Source organism: Pleurodeles waltl, chromosome 4_1 (genome assembly GCF_031143425.1).
Source record: "Pleurodeles waltl isolate 20211129_DDA chromosome 4_1, aPleWal1.hap1.20221129, whole genome shotgun sequence".
In the NCBI taxonomy this organism is placed as follows: Eukaryota; Metazoa; Chordata; class Amphibia; order Caudata; family Salamandridae; genus Pleurodeles; species Pleurodeles waltl.
The window spans coordinates 675,536,865-675,553,064 of record NC_090442.1 but is presented as its reverse complement, the minus strand read 5'-3'; positions in this window follow the sequence as shown (position 1 = coordinate 675,553,064).

The window sequence follows — 16,200 nt, the reverse complement described above, 5'->3', positions numbered from 1 at the left end:
TCCGCGGCGGTGTGTACCGTCGCCACCAGTGTACATCGTCATTGGCTCCTCGGACCCATAGGGTCCAATGTTAACCAATGCAGGTTTGCGCCGCGGTCTTCGACCGCCTACCGCGACAGTGTACAACGCCAGCGCAGTTACCTCATATCCCCTTGTCCCACCTTACAGGTCATGCAGCCACCATTTCGGGGGGCCACATGGCATTAATATTAACTGCGTCACACCAATGTAGGCCTTGAATACACACAGTAACAGGCACATTGCGGATTAATAAATGTGTGCAAATGACATGTTGTGATACCTCAGTGTTGGCTGACTCTCTGCTCACTGTTCTCGTCCATAAGGCACGTCTGCTGGGGCAGGTGATGAGATGGCGGCATCCTCCGGTGTACAGACTGCTGGTGGACCTGTCGACAATGGAGGAGAGACACGTAGTAGTCACCTACAGACTTGATTGTACAACAATCCATGAACTGTCTGCCCAGTTGGAGCCAGACCTGATGCCAGCTATCCGCCACCCCAAGGAATCCCCCCTCTAGTGCAGGTCCTGTCAGTACTCCATTTCCTGGCAAGGGGTTCCTTTCAAACTACAGTGGCCATTGCATCAGGGATGTCCCAGCCAATGTTCTCTAATGTGTTGTACAGGGTGTTGTCTGCCCTGCTGAAACACATGTGCAGCTACATCGTGTTCCCTCAGGTGGAGGATTTTCCCACAGTGAAAGGTGACTTCTATGCCCTGGGACATATCCCCAACATCATAGGTGCCATTGATGGGACACATGTGGCCTTGGTACCCCCCGCAGGAGTGAACAGGTGTGCAGAAACCGGAAGAACTACCATTCTATGAATGTGCAGATGGTGTGTTTGGCTGACCAGTACATCTCCCATGTGAATGCCAAATTTCCTGGCTCAGTGCATGACGGTTACATTCTGGGGAACAGCAGCATCCTTTATGTGATGGGGCAACTCCAGAGGCACTGTGTGTGCCTAGAAGGTGAGGACATGGACCCTATACAGTGTGAATAGTTGTCTGGGTATGGGGTTGTCCCTACGGGTTAGTGTGTGTTTAACAGTTGTTCCTCTATATTTGCAGGTGACTCTGGTTACCCCAACCTGTCATGGCTACTGACCCCAGTGAGAAATCCCAGGACAAGGGCAGAGGAACACTACAATGAGGCACATGGGCGAACTAGGAGAGTGATTGAATGCACCTTCGGCCTCCTGAAGGCCATGTTCCGGTGCCTCCATATGACAGGTGGTTCTCTCTACTACTCACCAAAGAAGGTGTGCCAGATCATCGTGGCCTGCTGTAGGCTGCACTACCTGGCTTTGCGATGGCAGGTGCCTTTTCTGCAGGAGGATGGTCCAGCTGGTGGTCTTGTGGCAGCTGTGGAGCCTGTGGACAGTGAAAAAGAGGAGGCAGAAGAAGAGGATATCGACAACAGAAACAACATAATCATGCAATACTTCCAATGAGACACAGGTAAGAAGATGTCACTGCCTCCCACATCTCATACTATTGTTGGAGCTAGCATAAGTCTGTCATTTTCACTCAGTGTATGGACCCTGACTTGTCACTTTGCCTTTCCATTTCACAGATGTGGTTCCCATTTTGTGCCCTCTGCTATATTTCCTCCAGCCCTACAGCTATGTTACATCGGTATGTGAACAATTAAGTTGACATTGCCATATTTCATGGTTATTGCAATTATACGTTTGTGAAAGCACAGACTGACTCTAGATAGTTTTTTGATTGAAGTGTGTTTATTTCTGTGCAAATAAGTGGAGGGGGTTGTAAAATGGCCAGGGGTGATGGTGGAGGAATGTCCATGGCAGAGTCCAGGCTATTTGTTTCACAGGTGCATTGTCCAAAGGGGCATAGGAAGTGGAGCTATGGCAGTTTAAGGATGGAGAGGGTGGCAAAGTGGGACAGAAGGGTGACATTCAGGGGGTCTCATTTCCTGGCCGGGGTCTTGGCAATGTTCTCTGTCTTGTTCCTGGATCTCAGGAACCGTTTGCAGGGTGGTTCTCCATCTGCAGGGGGTGTGGTGCTGGTGTTGTGTTCCTGTGGCGGTGCCTCCTGTCCACTTGCGCCGGCAGAGGTGGAGGGCTGTTCATCGTCCAGGCTAGTGTCAGGGGCCCCTTGTTGTGCCACAGTGTCCCTCCTGGTGTTGACAAGGTCTTGCAGCACCCCTACAATGGTGACCAGGGTGTTGTTAATGGACTTCAGGTCCTCCCTGATCCCCAGATAATGTTCCTCCTGCAGCCGCTGGGTCTCCTGAAACTTGGCCAGTACCGTTGCCATCGTCTCCTGGGAATGATGGTAAGCTCCCATGATGTTGGAGAGGGCCTCATGGAGAGTAGGTTCGCTGGGCCTGTCCTCCCCCCTGTTGCACAGCAGTCCTCCCAGTTTCCCTGTTTTCCTGAGCCTCTGTCCCCTAAACCGTGTGCCCACTGCCACTGCCCCCAGGTCCCTGATTTTCTTGGGTTGGTGGGATTGCCTGGGTTCCCTGTAGTGGTGGACACACTGCTGATTGACATGTCCTGGGGACAGAGGGATGGGCCCGCTGGGTGGGTGTTGTGCTGGTGTTTCCTGAGGGGGGAGGCTCTGTGGTGGCTTGTGCCAGTGTCAGGGGAACCAACTGTCCTGAGGTCCCTGATGGGCCAGGCTGGCCATCTTGATCCAGTTGTGCAGAGCTGCTGTCATCACTGTGGGTCTCTTCTGTGGGGGGACTGGACATGTCTGGTACCTCCTGTCCGGTGACGTTGGGTTGGGGTCCTGCAGGGGTGTAAAGGCTTGATTATTGCATCTGTGTGTGCCATCATGTACAATGGGTGAGTGACCCTGTACTCCAGTGCTTGCATTCTTGTCTTGGTCCTTGTGTGATATTAGGGTTGGGGTCTGTGGGGGTATCTGTGTTGGACATGCTATGGTGATGGGTGTCCATGCTTTGGTGTTGCATGCAGGGCTTGATGTTGGGAAGGGTGGGTTGTGATAGTGGGGCATCTGTGAGGTGTTGGAGTGATGGGGGTGAGGGTGGGAGTATGGGATGGCATGCAGGTAGGGTGGGGGATATAATAGTAAAGCTTTGACTTTGACTGAAGTCGAGTCCCACTGCTACTCCTGCGAGGCCCTCAGGATGCAGTATTGCCAAGACCTGCTCCTCCCATGTTGTTAGTTGTGGGGGAGGAGGTGGGGGCCACCGCCAGTCCTCTGTACAGCAATCTGGTGTCTGGAGACCACGGAACGCACCTTCCCCTGTAGGTCGTTCCACCTCTTCCTGATGTCATCCCGTGTTCTGGGGTGCTGTCCCACTGCGTTGACCCTGTCGACGATTCTGCGCCATAGCTCCATCTTCCTTGCAATGGAGGTGTGCTGCACCTGTGCTCCAAATAGCTGTGGACCTACCCGGATGATTTTCTCCACCATGACCCTGAGCTCCTCCTCAAAGAACCTGGGGTGTCGTTGAGGTGCCATGATGTGGTGTGGGTGATGTGTGAGGTGGTGTGTGTTGTGATGTTTGAGGGGATGTGTTGTTGTGTGTTGTTTGAGGTGCGTGAATGTTGTGTAAGTGATGGTGTTGTGTGTCTGTGGATGCTGGTGTTGTTTGTGGTGGTGTCTCTCTCTGGCGTGGTATCAGAATTCTGGTAGTAAGGGTTTGTGGGTGATGTGGGTGCATGCTTTATATTGGATTGGGTGTGTGGGAGTGGTGTGTGTATGTGTATCAGGTGTGTGTATTTCGATTTGTCCAATGTGGTTGTGTTTTGTAAATGTGTGTATATTTTGAGCGCGCCGGTGTGTACCGCCAATGGAATACTGCGGTTGAAAGACCACCGCGTGGATTCGTGGGTCGTGATAGTGTGGGCGTATTCCTGTTGGCGTGATGGTGGAGGTTTTGTTATCGTCAGTTTATCACTGACCTTTGGTGTGGCGGACTTGTGTGGGTGTCTGTATTATAGCGGATTCCGAGCTGTGGGTCGTAATAGCTGTAGCGGAATTCCACGGGCGCAGCGGTATGTTGGCGGTCATTTACCGCCAGGGTAGTAATGAGGGCCTTAATCTTGAAAAAATCATATATCTGGTACCCTTTAATGGAATTTTGTAATTTTGGTGTCATTTTAAAGATAACAATATAATCTATTTTTGTAGATTGGTGTTGGAGTTTTATTGTGTTTTTTGCTTTACTTATTTACTGTTTTGTTAATGGTAAATGCTTTACACATGTGTCTCCTAAGTTAAGCCTAACTGCTCATTTCCAAGCTTCCAAGGGTTGAGCCATGATTAATTTATTGAAACCTTGACTGGACCTAGTGGGGGTTTCTGGCCTATTACTAAGTGTAGGTACTTACTTGCCCTTACCAAATAGATCACACATAATTTCACACACCCCTGGGATTTACTCAAGAATTGATCGCCTAATAGTAAACACACGTTTATACAGCTATTAACTAACTCTGAAACCACTCTGATTGTATTCTCAGACTACGATGGTATTGAAATTTCCCTCTAATTGGACATTGAAGCTGCTATGCAGAAGAAATGGACATTTCACCCAGCCCTTCTCAGATATCTAGGCGCATATTTATACTTTTTTAGCGCCGCATTTGCGCTGCTTTTTGGTGCAAAAGCGGTGCAAACTTACAAAATACAATTGAATTTTGTAAGTTTTCACCACTTTTGCGCCAAAAAGCGTGCAAATGCGGCGCTAAAAAAGTATAAATATGGGCTCTAGTATCATGCGCTGAGCTGAAGGAGTACATTAATGAATAATTCTAAATGAACCGCCCACTCCCCTCAGATACAACCCAAACTTGTGTTCTGGTTCAAAACTGTTTTGCTGCGCAAATGTACAGGAATTCTAGCAAACATAAAAAAGTATAGATTTTGGGAAAAAAAACTCTTGAACGGTGAATTGTCAGAGGCTGAAAGGGAACACAAGGCAAATTGCACCTGAAATTCGCAATGAAAAGTTGTGACCCTCGATGCATTTGCTATCAACAGGGTAAAGCTCACTCTCCTTTTCCTCAAGAAAACATCTTATGAATATAGGATCTAGGATGACAACTCAGGAAAAACTTAAATATGATTTTTTTATGAGATGAACAGTACCCTCAGGTCAAAAGTCCTCTTTAGAATTTGAGAAACTGGAAGTCTTCAAGGACTGCTATAGCGCCTTGCATTCTCCTGACCAACAGTAGCTGAAAAGCAGGAGAAATACATGTAAACTACTTCCTTCTAAATAATTACAAAGAGCAATTTATTTAAAACCCTTTCGCCGAGATTGAGGTCATAATAGCAATGACAATACAAACTAAATAAAGCTTATGGTTAAGATGGTTAAACAGTACATTTCTACAAAGCCTTTACCTCAAAATGACCGCCTCACATGACTAAACTGTTTACATCAATTATTGAAGACAAGAAAGTCACACCTTCAATGGAGGAAATTCAAAGGCTCAGATTCTCAAAGGTTTAGCGTCGGTTTAGCATTACTTTTTTAATGCTAAACTGCTGCTAAACTTTATTTGGCATTCACAAAGCAACACAAATAGGTATCCGCGTTGGTTTGTTTGGCAAAGTAACAACAAGCAGCACGAAATGCTGCTTTGCGCTACTTTGCATCAAGGGGGCATTACATGGGTGGCACATGGGTGGCACATAGGTGTACCTGTGCTACCACCCATGCATTTTGAGGCTTAACCAAATCCTGAAACATCAGAAGAGAGGATTTAGTGCCAAAAAGCAATGCCTTTGAAAAGCAGGAGCAAAACAGAAATGTTTTTATTTCTCTCTGCTTTTCCGACTTTGCACATGTGCTGCACTGTACAGCACACATACAAAGTGGCAAAAGCTTTTGCATTTGTCTAGGCATAGAAATTTGTACAGGAAGAGTACCCTTCCTGTACAAAACCTATTCTAGACTCACTCACAGACCCTAGCACTATGGCGCTAAAGAGTGTGCAGGGCATACGGCAGCCGGAAACAGCCTAGAAAAAGGGGCAGAGAGTGCCATTTCTATGAGAAAAAGGCTGTCTCCTTGTCACGCAAAGCAGCACAGCAACTTTGGATGCTGCGCTGCGTTGCATGTCACCTACCAGAATCTGGGTCAAAGAGTCTTGGTGTCCAAGCAAGGGAACTACAGCATAAAATGCACCTCCTACAGGCTCACTTAATTAAGTATAGATGCTAAAATCTACTCTAAAATATTAGCAACCAGGCTAGAAACAGAGGTCTCGAATCATACAGCCTGATCAATCAGGATTTATACTTGAAGGAAACACGTGACAACATATGAGGGTTAATTCATCTAGTCCAACAGGATAAGAAAGTGAACATTTCAGTGATTCCAGTATCCATTGATGCAGAAAAAGCTTTTTACTAAGTGGATTGGGGTTGTCTGTTAAAAACTCTATGGAAGTTTGGATTTGGCCTCCCTTTAACGTTAGTAGTGTTGGTGGGATATCATGCCCCTTTGTCACAAATTGTGGTAAATGGGAGGCTCTTATAACCATTTAATCCATGGTGAGATTCCCAACTGGTCTGCCACTTCACTCCAATGCTCTTTGCCCTCAGCATTAAACCTTTGGCAGCAAAGATACAGGAGGATGGAGCACATCTTTAGGCAATGGAGAACACAAAATCACACTATTTATTGATGGTGTGCTGCACTCATTACCGTGATTACATCAACTTAAATCATTTGAGACTGTATCTGGTTTTAAAATAAACTCTAACAAATTTGAAATTTTAAACCTTGCACTTACTAAAACTGCCATGATAACCACTCAAACACGTTTTAAGGGGGTATGTGAATGTATTAAATTCCTTGGCATTCACATAATGCTAAAATGTGGACGACTTGTATAAAGCCAACTTCTCTCAACTATTGACAGTTCTGCCCTACGACGACAGATGGTCACCCCTTTTCCTATCCTGGTTAGGGATAATCAATACTGATTGAATAATGAATATGCAGCAGAGAGTACTCTACCTGCTGAAGGCCACACTAGTCGCACTTTATGCAGATTTCTTTGTTGTACTTTTAAAAAAATTACACTTGCTTGTATATTGCAGGGACAAAGCCAGACTGGCATACAAACGCTTACACCTCCTTAAATTAGCAGGGGTCCAAGTCCTTACAGATTTTCATTTGTACTAGAGGGTCTCCCAAATCCACATCATGATGGACTGGTCACTCAGAGAGACCAACAAGAACTGGATTTACATGGACAGAATGATAGCAGGCAGAACAATCTGGGACTTGACATGGAACCCCAAATCCATCAGACCTTCTAACACACTGTGAGCACTGCACTGGCAACATGGGGCAGCCTCAGCAAAAAAAGACATAGCTTCCTTCCACTCATTCTAATTCACCATGTACAGACATTGTCACTGGTCTTAGACCAGGGACTATTTGATAAATTCAAGCAAAGAAACTGTTTAACCATATGAGACAGGTTCCATGGTCATGGAAATACTGACCTTTAAATCCTACAAAAGACAATTCTGACTCAATGAAGCTGAATGCATCCACTAGCACACAGTTGCAAGATTGAGTCAAGCAGTAGAGAATCTATCCATCAAGACAGCAGCCTCCTGAAGACTGACTCCAATAACAAAGTTACAGAACAGTTGGAAATATGAGAGGGCGAATTACAACTTTTTATTACTTTTTGATGAGCTCTTCCCCTCCCCTCTTCACATTTTTATGGTACACTTGAACATATTTATGGTGCAGATGTTGAAGCAAATTAATAGCACACTCTATATGGAGGTTACAGAAGATCACTATAATGTATTTTATTACTGATACATCTGTCTATCAAAACTGCATTAATTATTACCCTAGGCCTAGTGCATTTATTTAGAGCAGAGTTAGTGTCAAGGGTGATTTTTATCACATTTGGTGAGATTGTCCTACTTGCTACAATGAAAATATCCTTGGGCTATCCCTTACAATTTGACCCTTCATGGTTTTATTGGATCTTCATTCACCGGGCTGAAACACCAAATAAAGAAGACCACATACTGCCTGGGCAAAGTGAACATCACCCTAGTGGCACATTGGATACCCCATTTATATTGACACCCCAAACTCTCTAACATATTGGCAATGAAGACACTTTCATGCACACTGGATGATAGCTATGCAAAATGTAAAACATTATGGAGTCTCTCTTTGAACTTCTTGTCATGGGTGCTCCTTATGACCACCTTAACCACTTCTCTGCCAGGCATTTTCCCCCTCAAGTGCCAAGCCTTTTTTGGTCTATTTGGGGCAGTTTGCGCTTAGACCCTCATGACGTTTTTGTCCACATAAGCTACCCATGCCAATTTTGCGTCCCTCCCAGAGTTTGTGGGTTGCCCTGGAGGAGACCAAGAAATTAGCCAAAATACAGTGAAAATTTTGTTGTAAAAAAAAAAAGGGCTGCAGAAAGCTTCTGTTTTTTTCCCCTGAAAATGCCATCAACAAAGGGTTTGCTGTGCTAAAATCACCATCTTCCCAGCTTTCAGGAACGGGCAGACTTTAATCAGAAAACCACATTTTCAACACAATTTTGGCATTTAACTGGGACATACCCCATTTTTACTATTTTTTGTGCTTTCAGCTTCCTTCCAGTTAGTGCCAGAAATGGGTGTGAAACTACTGCTGGATCCTGGACAGCTAAACATTTCTGAAAAGTAGACAAACTTCTGAATTCAGCAAGGGTCATTTGTGCAGATTCTACAAGGTTTTCTACAGAAAATAACAGCTGAAATAGAAAAATATTGAAATTGAGTTGAAAAAAACAGCCATTTCTCTCCATATTTAACTTTTTCCTGCGATGTCAGATTTTCAAAAGCAATATACCATTACATCTTCTGGACTCTTCTGGTAGCAGGGGTACATAGGGCTTGTATGTTCATCAAGACCACTAGGTACCCAGAGGCAATAAAGGAGCTGCACCTTGCAATAGGTTTTCATTGTAAATCGGGTATATAGCAATTGATTTGGTGAAATATAAAGAGTGAAAAATAGGTATCAGGGAAACCTTTGTATTTCCAAAATGGGCACAAGATAAGGTGTTGACAAGCAGTGGTTATGCGCACATCTCAGAATTCCGTGGTCCCCATACTAGCATGTGAATTACAGTGCATTTCTCAAATAGACATCTTTTTTACACACTGTCTTACATTTGTACAAAAAATGTAGAGAAAGACAAGAGGCATTAACACTTGTTCTTCTATTCTGTGTTACCCCAAGTCTCCCAATAAAAATGCTACCTCCCTTGTGTGGGTAGGCCGAATGCCTGTGACAGGAAACGCAACATGGACACATCACATTTTTACATTGAAATTTGACATGTTTTTTAGAAAGTGCTGAGCTGTGGATTTTGGCCTCTAGCTCAGCCACCACCTAGGGAAACCTACCAGACCTGTGCATTTTTGAAAACTAGACACCTAGGGGAATGCAGGATGGGGTGACTTGTGGGGCTTTCACCAGATTCTGTTACCCAGAATCCTTTGCAAACTTCAAAATGAGGCAAAAAAACACTTTTTCCTCACATCTCGGTGATAGAAAGTTCTGAAATCTGAGAGGAGCCATGAATCTCTTTCTGCCAAGTCTCCTGATAAAAATGGTACCTCACTTGTGTGGGTAGGCCTAGAGCCTGCAACAGGAAATGCCCCAAAACACAACGTGGACACATCACATTTTCCCAAAGAAATCTGATCTATTTTTGCAAATTTCCTAGCTGTGGATTTTGGCCTCTAGCTCAGCCAGCACCTAGGGAAACCAAGCAAACCTGTACATTTTTGAAAACTAGACACCTTGGGGAATTCAGAATGGGGTGACTTGTGGGGCTCTCCCCAGGTTCTGTTACCCTGAATCCTTTGCAAACCTCAAAATTCGGCCATAAAACACTGTTTCCTCACATTTCACTGATGGAAAGTTCTAGAATCTAAAAGGAGCCAAACATTTCCTTCCATCCAGCATTCCCCCAAAGCTCCTGATAAAAATGGTACCTCACTTGTGTTGGTAGGCCTAGTGCACGCCACAGGAAACGTCCCAAACCGCAATATGGACACATCACATTTTCCCAAAGAAAACCAACTTGTTTTTTGCCTACCTGTGGATTTTGGCCTCTAGCTCATCTGGCACCTAGGAAAATCTAGCAAACCTGGACATTTCTGAAAACTAGACACATAGGGGAACCCAGGATGGGGTAACTTGTGGCACTCTCACCAGGTTCTGATACCCAGAATCCTTACCAAACCTCAAAATTTGGCAAAAAAACACTTTTTCCTCACATTCCGGTGGTAGAAAGTTCTGGAATCTGAGGGGAGCCACAAACTTCCTTCCACCCAGCATTCCCACAGGTCTCCTGATACAAATGGTACTTCACTTGTGTGGGTAGGCCGAATGCCTGTGACAGGAAACGCAACATGGACACATCACATTTTTACATTGAAATCTGACATGTTTTTTAGAAAGTGCCTAGCTGTGGATTTTGGCCTCTAGCTCAGCCACCACCTAGGGAAACCTACCAAGCCTGTGCATTTTTGAAAACTAGACACCTAGGGGAATGCAGGATGGGGTGACTTGTGGGGCTCTCACCAGGTTCCGTTACCCAGAATCCTTTGCAAACTTCAAAACGTGGCCAAAAAAACAAGTTTTCCTCACATCTCGGTGATAGAAATTTCTGAAATCTGAGAGGAGCCATGAATCTCTTTCTACCCAGCATTCTCCCAAGTCTCCTGATAAAAATGGTACCTCACTTGTGTGGGTAGGCCTAGTGCCCGCAACAGGAAATGCCCCAAAACACAACGTGGACACATCACATTTTCCCAAAGAAATCTGACCTATTTTTTGCAAAGTTCCTAGCTGTGGATTTTGGCCTCTAGCTCAGCCAGCACCTAGGGAAACCAAGCAAACCTGTAATTTTTTTAAAACTAGACACCTTGGGGAATTCAGAATGGGGTGACTTGTGGGGCTCTCCCCAGGTTCTGTTACCCTGAAAATCCTTTGCAAACCTCAAAATTCAGCCATAAAAAACTGTTTCCTCACATTTCAGTGATGGAAAGTTCTAGAATCTAAGAGGAGCCAAACATTTCCTTTCATCCAGCATTCCTCCAAAGCTCCTGATAAAAATGGTACCTCACTTGTGTTGGTAGGCCTAGTGCACGCCACAGGAAACGCCCCAAACTGCAACATGCACATATCACATTTTCCCAAAGAAAACCAACTCGTTTTTTGCCTAGCTGTGGATTTTGGCCCCTAGCTCATCTGGCACCTAGGAAAATCTAGCAAACCTGGACATTTCTGAAAACTAGACACATAGGGGAACCCAGGATGGGGTAACTTGTGGCACTCTCACCAGGTTCTGATACCCAGAGTCCTTACCAAATCTCAAAATTTGGCAAAAAAACACTTTTTCCTCACATTCCGGTGGTAGAAAGTTCTGGAATCTGAGGGGAGCCACACACTTCCTTCCACCCAGCATTCCCCCAGGTCTCCCGATAAAAATGGTACCTCACTTGTGTGGGTAGGCCTAGTGCCCGCAACAGGAAATGCCCCAAAACACAACGTGGACACATCACATTTTCCCAAAGAAATCTGACCTATTTTTTGCAAAGTTCCTAGCTGTGGATTTTGGCCTCTGGCTCAGCCAGCACCTAGGGAAACCAAGCAAACCTCTACATTTTTGAAAACTAGACACCTTGGGGAATTCAGAATGGGGTGACTAATGGGGCTCTCCCCAGGTTCTGTTACCCTGAAAATCCTTTGCAAACCTCAAAATTCAGCCATAAAACACTGTTTCCTCACATTTCAGTGATGGAAAGTTCTAGAATCTAAGAGGAGCCAAACATTTCCTTTCATCCAGCATTCCTCCAAAGCTCCTGATAAAAATGGTACCTCACTTGTGTTGGTAGTCCTAGTGCACGCCACAGGAAACGCCCCAAACTGCAACATGGACACATCACATTTTCCCAAAGAAAACCAACTCGTTCTTTGCCTAGCTGTGGATTTTGGCCTCTAGCTCATCTGGCACCTAGGAAAATCTAGCAAACCTGGACATTTCTGAAAACTAGACACATAGGGGAACCCAGGATGGGGTAACTTGTGGCACTCTCACCAGGTTCTGATACCCAGAGTCCTTACCAAATCTCAAAATTTGGCAAAAAAACACTTTTTCCTCACATTCCGGTGGTAGAAAGTTCTGGAATCTGAGGGGAGCCACAAACTTCTTTCCACCCAGCATTCCCCCAGGTCTCCCGATAAAAATGGTACTTCACTTGTGTGGGTAGACCTAGTGCCTTTGACAGGAAATGACCCAAAACACTACGTGGACACATCAAAATTATCAAATGCAAAACTACCTCTTTTTGCAGGGGCACCTGCGTTTATGGTCCTGGGCTCAGCAGCCATACAGGGAAACCTACCAAAGCCAGACATTTCTGAAAACTAGACACCCGAGGGAGTGAAGCGAGGTGTGAGTTGCGTGGATCCCCCAGTGTGTTCTTACCCAGAATCCTCAGGAAACCTCAAATTTAGCTAAAAAAATCAAACTTTTCCCACATTTCTGTGTCGGATCACCACACCGGAACCAATTTCCTACCACCCAACGTTCCCCTCAGTCTCCCGATAAAAATGATACATCACTTGTGTAGGTGGGCCAAGCTCCTGTGACAGGGAAGAGACAAAAACATGTTGAAATTGAGGGGGAACCAAAGCGGGTCCAAAAGGGCAGTTAGGAAAAAAACTTTTTAGGTTGACAAGCGGGGCAGAATATATTTTGGTATAGATGTGACAGTGCTTGGTGGTAGGAATTTGTGGATTCCTGCAGATTCCGGAAGGCTCCATCACAAAAATGTGGGAAAACTGTGAGATTTCAAGCAAAGTAGGACATTTGCAGGGCATTGTGGGTAAGAAAATGGTGCAGTGTGCACATGAATCTCACCACACTGGACTCACCCAGATGTTTAGTTTTCAGATGTGTCTAGGTCTCGTAGATTTTTCTACATCGCAGCATCCCTAAGTCTAAAAAGTGCAGCCCTCAACATCCCGAGTGATATGATTTTGAGAGTTAGACAAGTTCTGATGGCCCAAATGTAAAACCAAAACCCAAAATAACCAAATGTCCTCTTGCTTGCTGTTGGGATAAGATCTTTTAGTGTGCCAGGGGAGAACTGAAAGACTGTTACCTATTCCCTAGCATCTAGTCGGCTTTCTGCCCCCACTCCAGGGAGTGGATTGGGGGGGGGTAATTGCCCCATCTGCCCACCAGTGGGCAGAACAGCTTTGTCCCCATTTATTTGGCCATACAAAAATAGACCATTCTGCCCCCAAAGGGGGCAGAATGGCCACCAGTAATGTGACCCCATGGGGAGAGACCTTTGCCCAAGAGGCTGCCCCCCAAACAAAACACACACACACACCTATCCATGGTGCCTAAAAGGTTTCTACCCCCACCCTGTGGACAGATCGGCCTAATACAAATAGGCCTAATAGAACTAGGCTGATCTGTCCCCAAGGGGGGCAGAAATGGCCTAAAATGAAATTGACCCCCAGGGGAGTGTCCCTTCCTGCAAATAAACAATCATCCCTGCAATGCACGCACCCATGCACCAATGTGCAAGGATGCCTGCATTGGCACAAGCCAGCACTTTGTGCACCAGCACTGAGGAAAGTACAGTGATATGTCATATTTCTGTAAATACGACGCATCCCTGCACTTTCAAAATGACGCTGCACGGCGCAACGAGCTGCCTTGCAGCACCACTCTGAGTCATTTCCTCGAGAATGAGGCCCTTAATCCGTTATACCTTCTTCAGTCTCCTTGCCAACCTCACCCTCGCCACCGTCCCTTGCATCCACCGTACCACAACTGGCGGCAGATCCTTCTCCCACCTCGCCGCCAAATCCTAAAACTCCTTCACTGTCAACCTACGTCTGACCCAGGACCTGCTGACCTTCAGGAAACATCTCAAGACCTGGCTATTCGAGCAGTAGCAACCCCCTCCACCCTGTCCCCGTAGCACCTTGAGACCCTACCGGGTGAGTACCGCGCTTAACAAGTGATTGATTGATTGATTGATTGGTTTCCTCCAAGGTCAGAGACTTGCAATCACTCTCAATGTGCATGCCTTCTTCCGGAGGCATAGCAGACGCGATTTCAGCAGGACTGCTAGAAAACCAAGAATAGGGTGTACTTTGTTTCTCAGAATGCTTTCCTTTTTTGTTGATGCTGTGTTGGTGGCACAGATGTGATCAATGCATTGGTAGTAGTTAGGCAATTAGCGGCCAAGGATAGTTAAGATCCTCCCTCAGATCATGATCAAATGGTGCAGCTATGGCTTCATCTGTCCAGATAGCTTCTGCTTTTAATTGACTAAAATGACTGATATGTGTGATTATATCTACCAACCCTTACCTCCAACCAAAAACAGCCTTAAACTGTTCAATGAACTCATCGTTGTGTTGTAAATTAGGGCTCTGATTTAAAATCACTAAAGTCACCCAACCTAAGGGTTCCTTGGTGAGGTATGAGGAGGAGCTCAAATAATACCAGCCAAGGGTCCAGGACGAGAGGGCACCTCTTGGGGATCACCACTAGAGGCCAGCAGCAGGGCTCAGGGAAGTCCAGTTGGTGCTAGTCAGTTGGGTAGTTGCAGGGAGGCCTCTGAGAGCTTTTTGTGTCCCTGTAGCTCACAAAGGAGGTCAGCCAACTGACCCCTGGAGTCACTCTGGGAAGTCTGGAATCACGGGCAGCAGGTCCCATCTTTTATTTTTATAGAGCAAGGCAGTCCTTCCAGTGGCAGGGCAGTCCTCCTTCTGAATCTTCCACAGGTCCAGGAGTGTTCTGATGGGATGTTCGTAAGGTCTTATTTTTATAACTGGTGCTAGCCTTTGTGCAGGGGATATCCCAGGCCTACACCCAAAACTAGTTCTGATCAGTTCTCCCTCCTCTGGTTTTGGCTCCAAATTGCCTTAGGGTGACAAACGCTGGGCAGGCCTGGAATGAGGTTCCTTTGTGTGTATTGTAGGCAGAGACCTTTGAAATGTAATCAGGGCAGGGGGCAGCTCCTTTCCTGCTATACCTATTCGCAGTCATGTGACCCAGGACAGTGGCAGAAAGGCACAGTTGGTTTGGGCAAGAAAATGGCTACTTTCCAAAGGTGGCATTTTCAAAACGGCAACCTACAATCTGACTTTACCATTAAAGAGGATGTTAAATTACAATCTGTTTGAGTGTAAACAGCATATCTCTACTCACACTCACAATCTGAAGTTAGCTCTTATTAAATGTAATAAGGTGAACCAGCATTAATCTATGGGAGTGATTGGCCTTACAACAGCGTAACACAATTTAGGAATGTTTCACTGTCAGGGCATGAAAAACTTAAATGCACATGTCCTACCCTTTAAATACCATGCAACCTGTCCTATGGATGGTTAGAGTCTACATTAGGTACACTAAGTACTAAAAAGGAAGATTTAGGGCAGGCAAGAGATTTATTTTGCTAGGTCAAAATGGATATTTAAAACTGCACACCGGCTGCAGTGGTAGGCCTGATGTGTGTTTTGTAGTGCTACTTTAGTGAGTGCTACAATGAGTGCTGCTGCCCACTAGTAGCATTTAATTTACAGGCCCTGGGCACCTGTGGTTCTAGGGACGTACAATTAAGTTAAATGTACCAGTGAAGTGTAACCCAAATTTACCATGTTTTAAAAAGAGTGCCCAAGCACCTTAGCACTAGTTGACAGGAGTAAGGTACACAGTGTCCTAATGCCAACAAAAACTAGCTCAGCAAAGTAAGGCGGTGAAAGCAAGAAGCTTAGGGGAACACCACTCCAAAGATGTCTGATCTAATAGCAGAAATGTCAAATCTGTGCTAATATGAGAGCTGTTCATCATAATAACCATTTTTTAAATTGCCTTGGCAACCCCAGAGAGGCCTTGAAAGAAAACATCAATGGACTTCATTGCTGGGATATCCCCTTCGAGAAAATACACTGTCATTTCAGTTCTAGTTGACTTTTTACATGCACATATTGATTTGCCAACAAAAACCGTGAATGACAGGGGTACAGATGTTTTTAAACATTTGGAAACTCTTTTCTTCATAGTCTGGGCATTATTAATTTCTAATCAGAAAGTCATCATCCAGAAGACTGAGGTTCAAACTAGGGATAAATCAATGGGGTGGATATG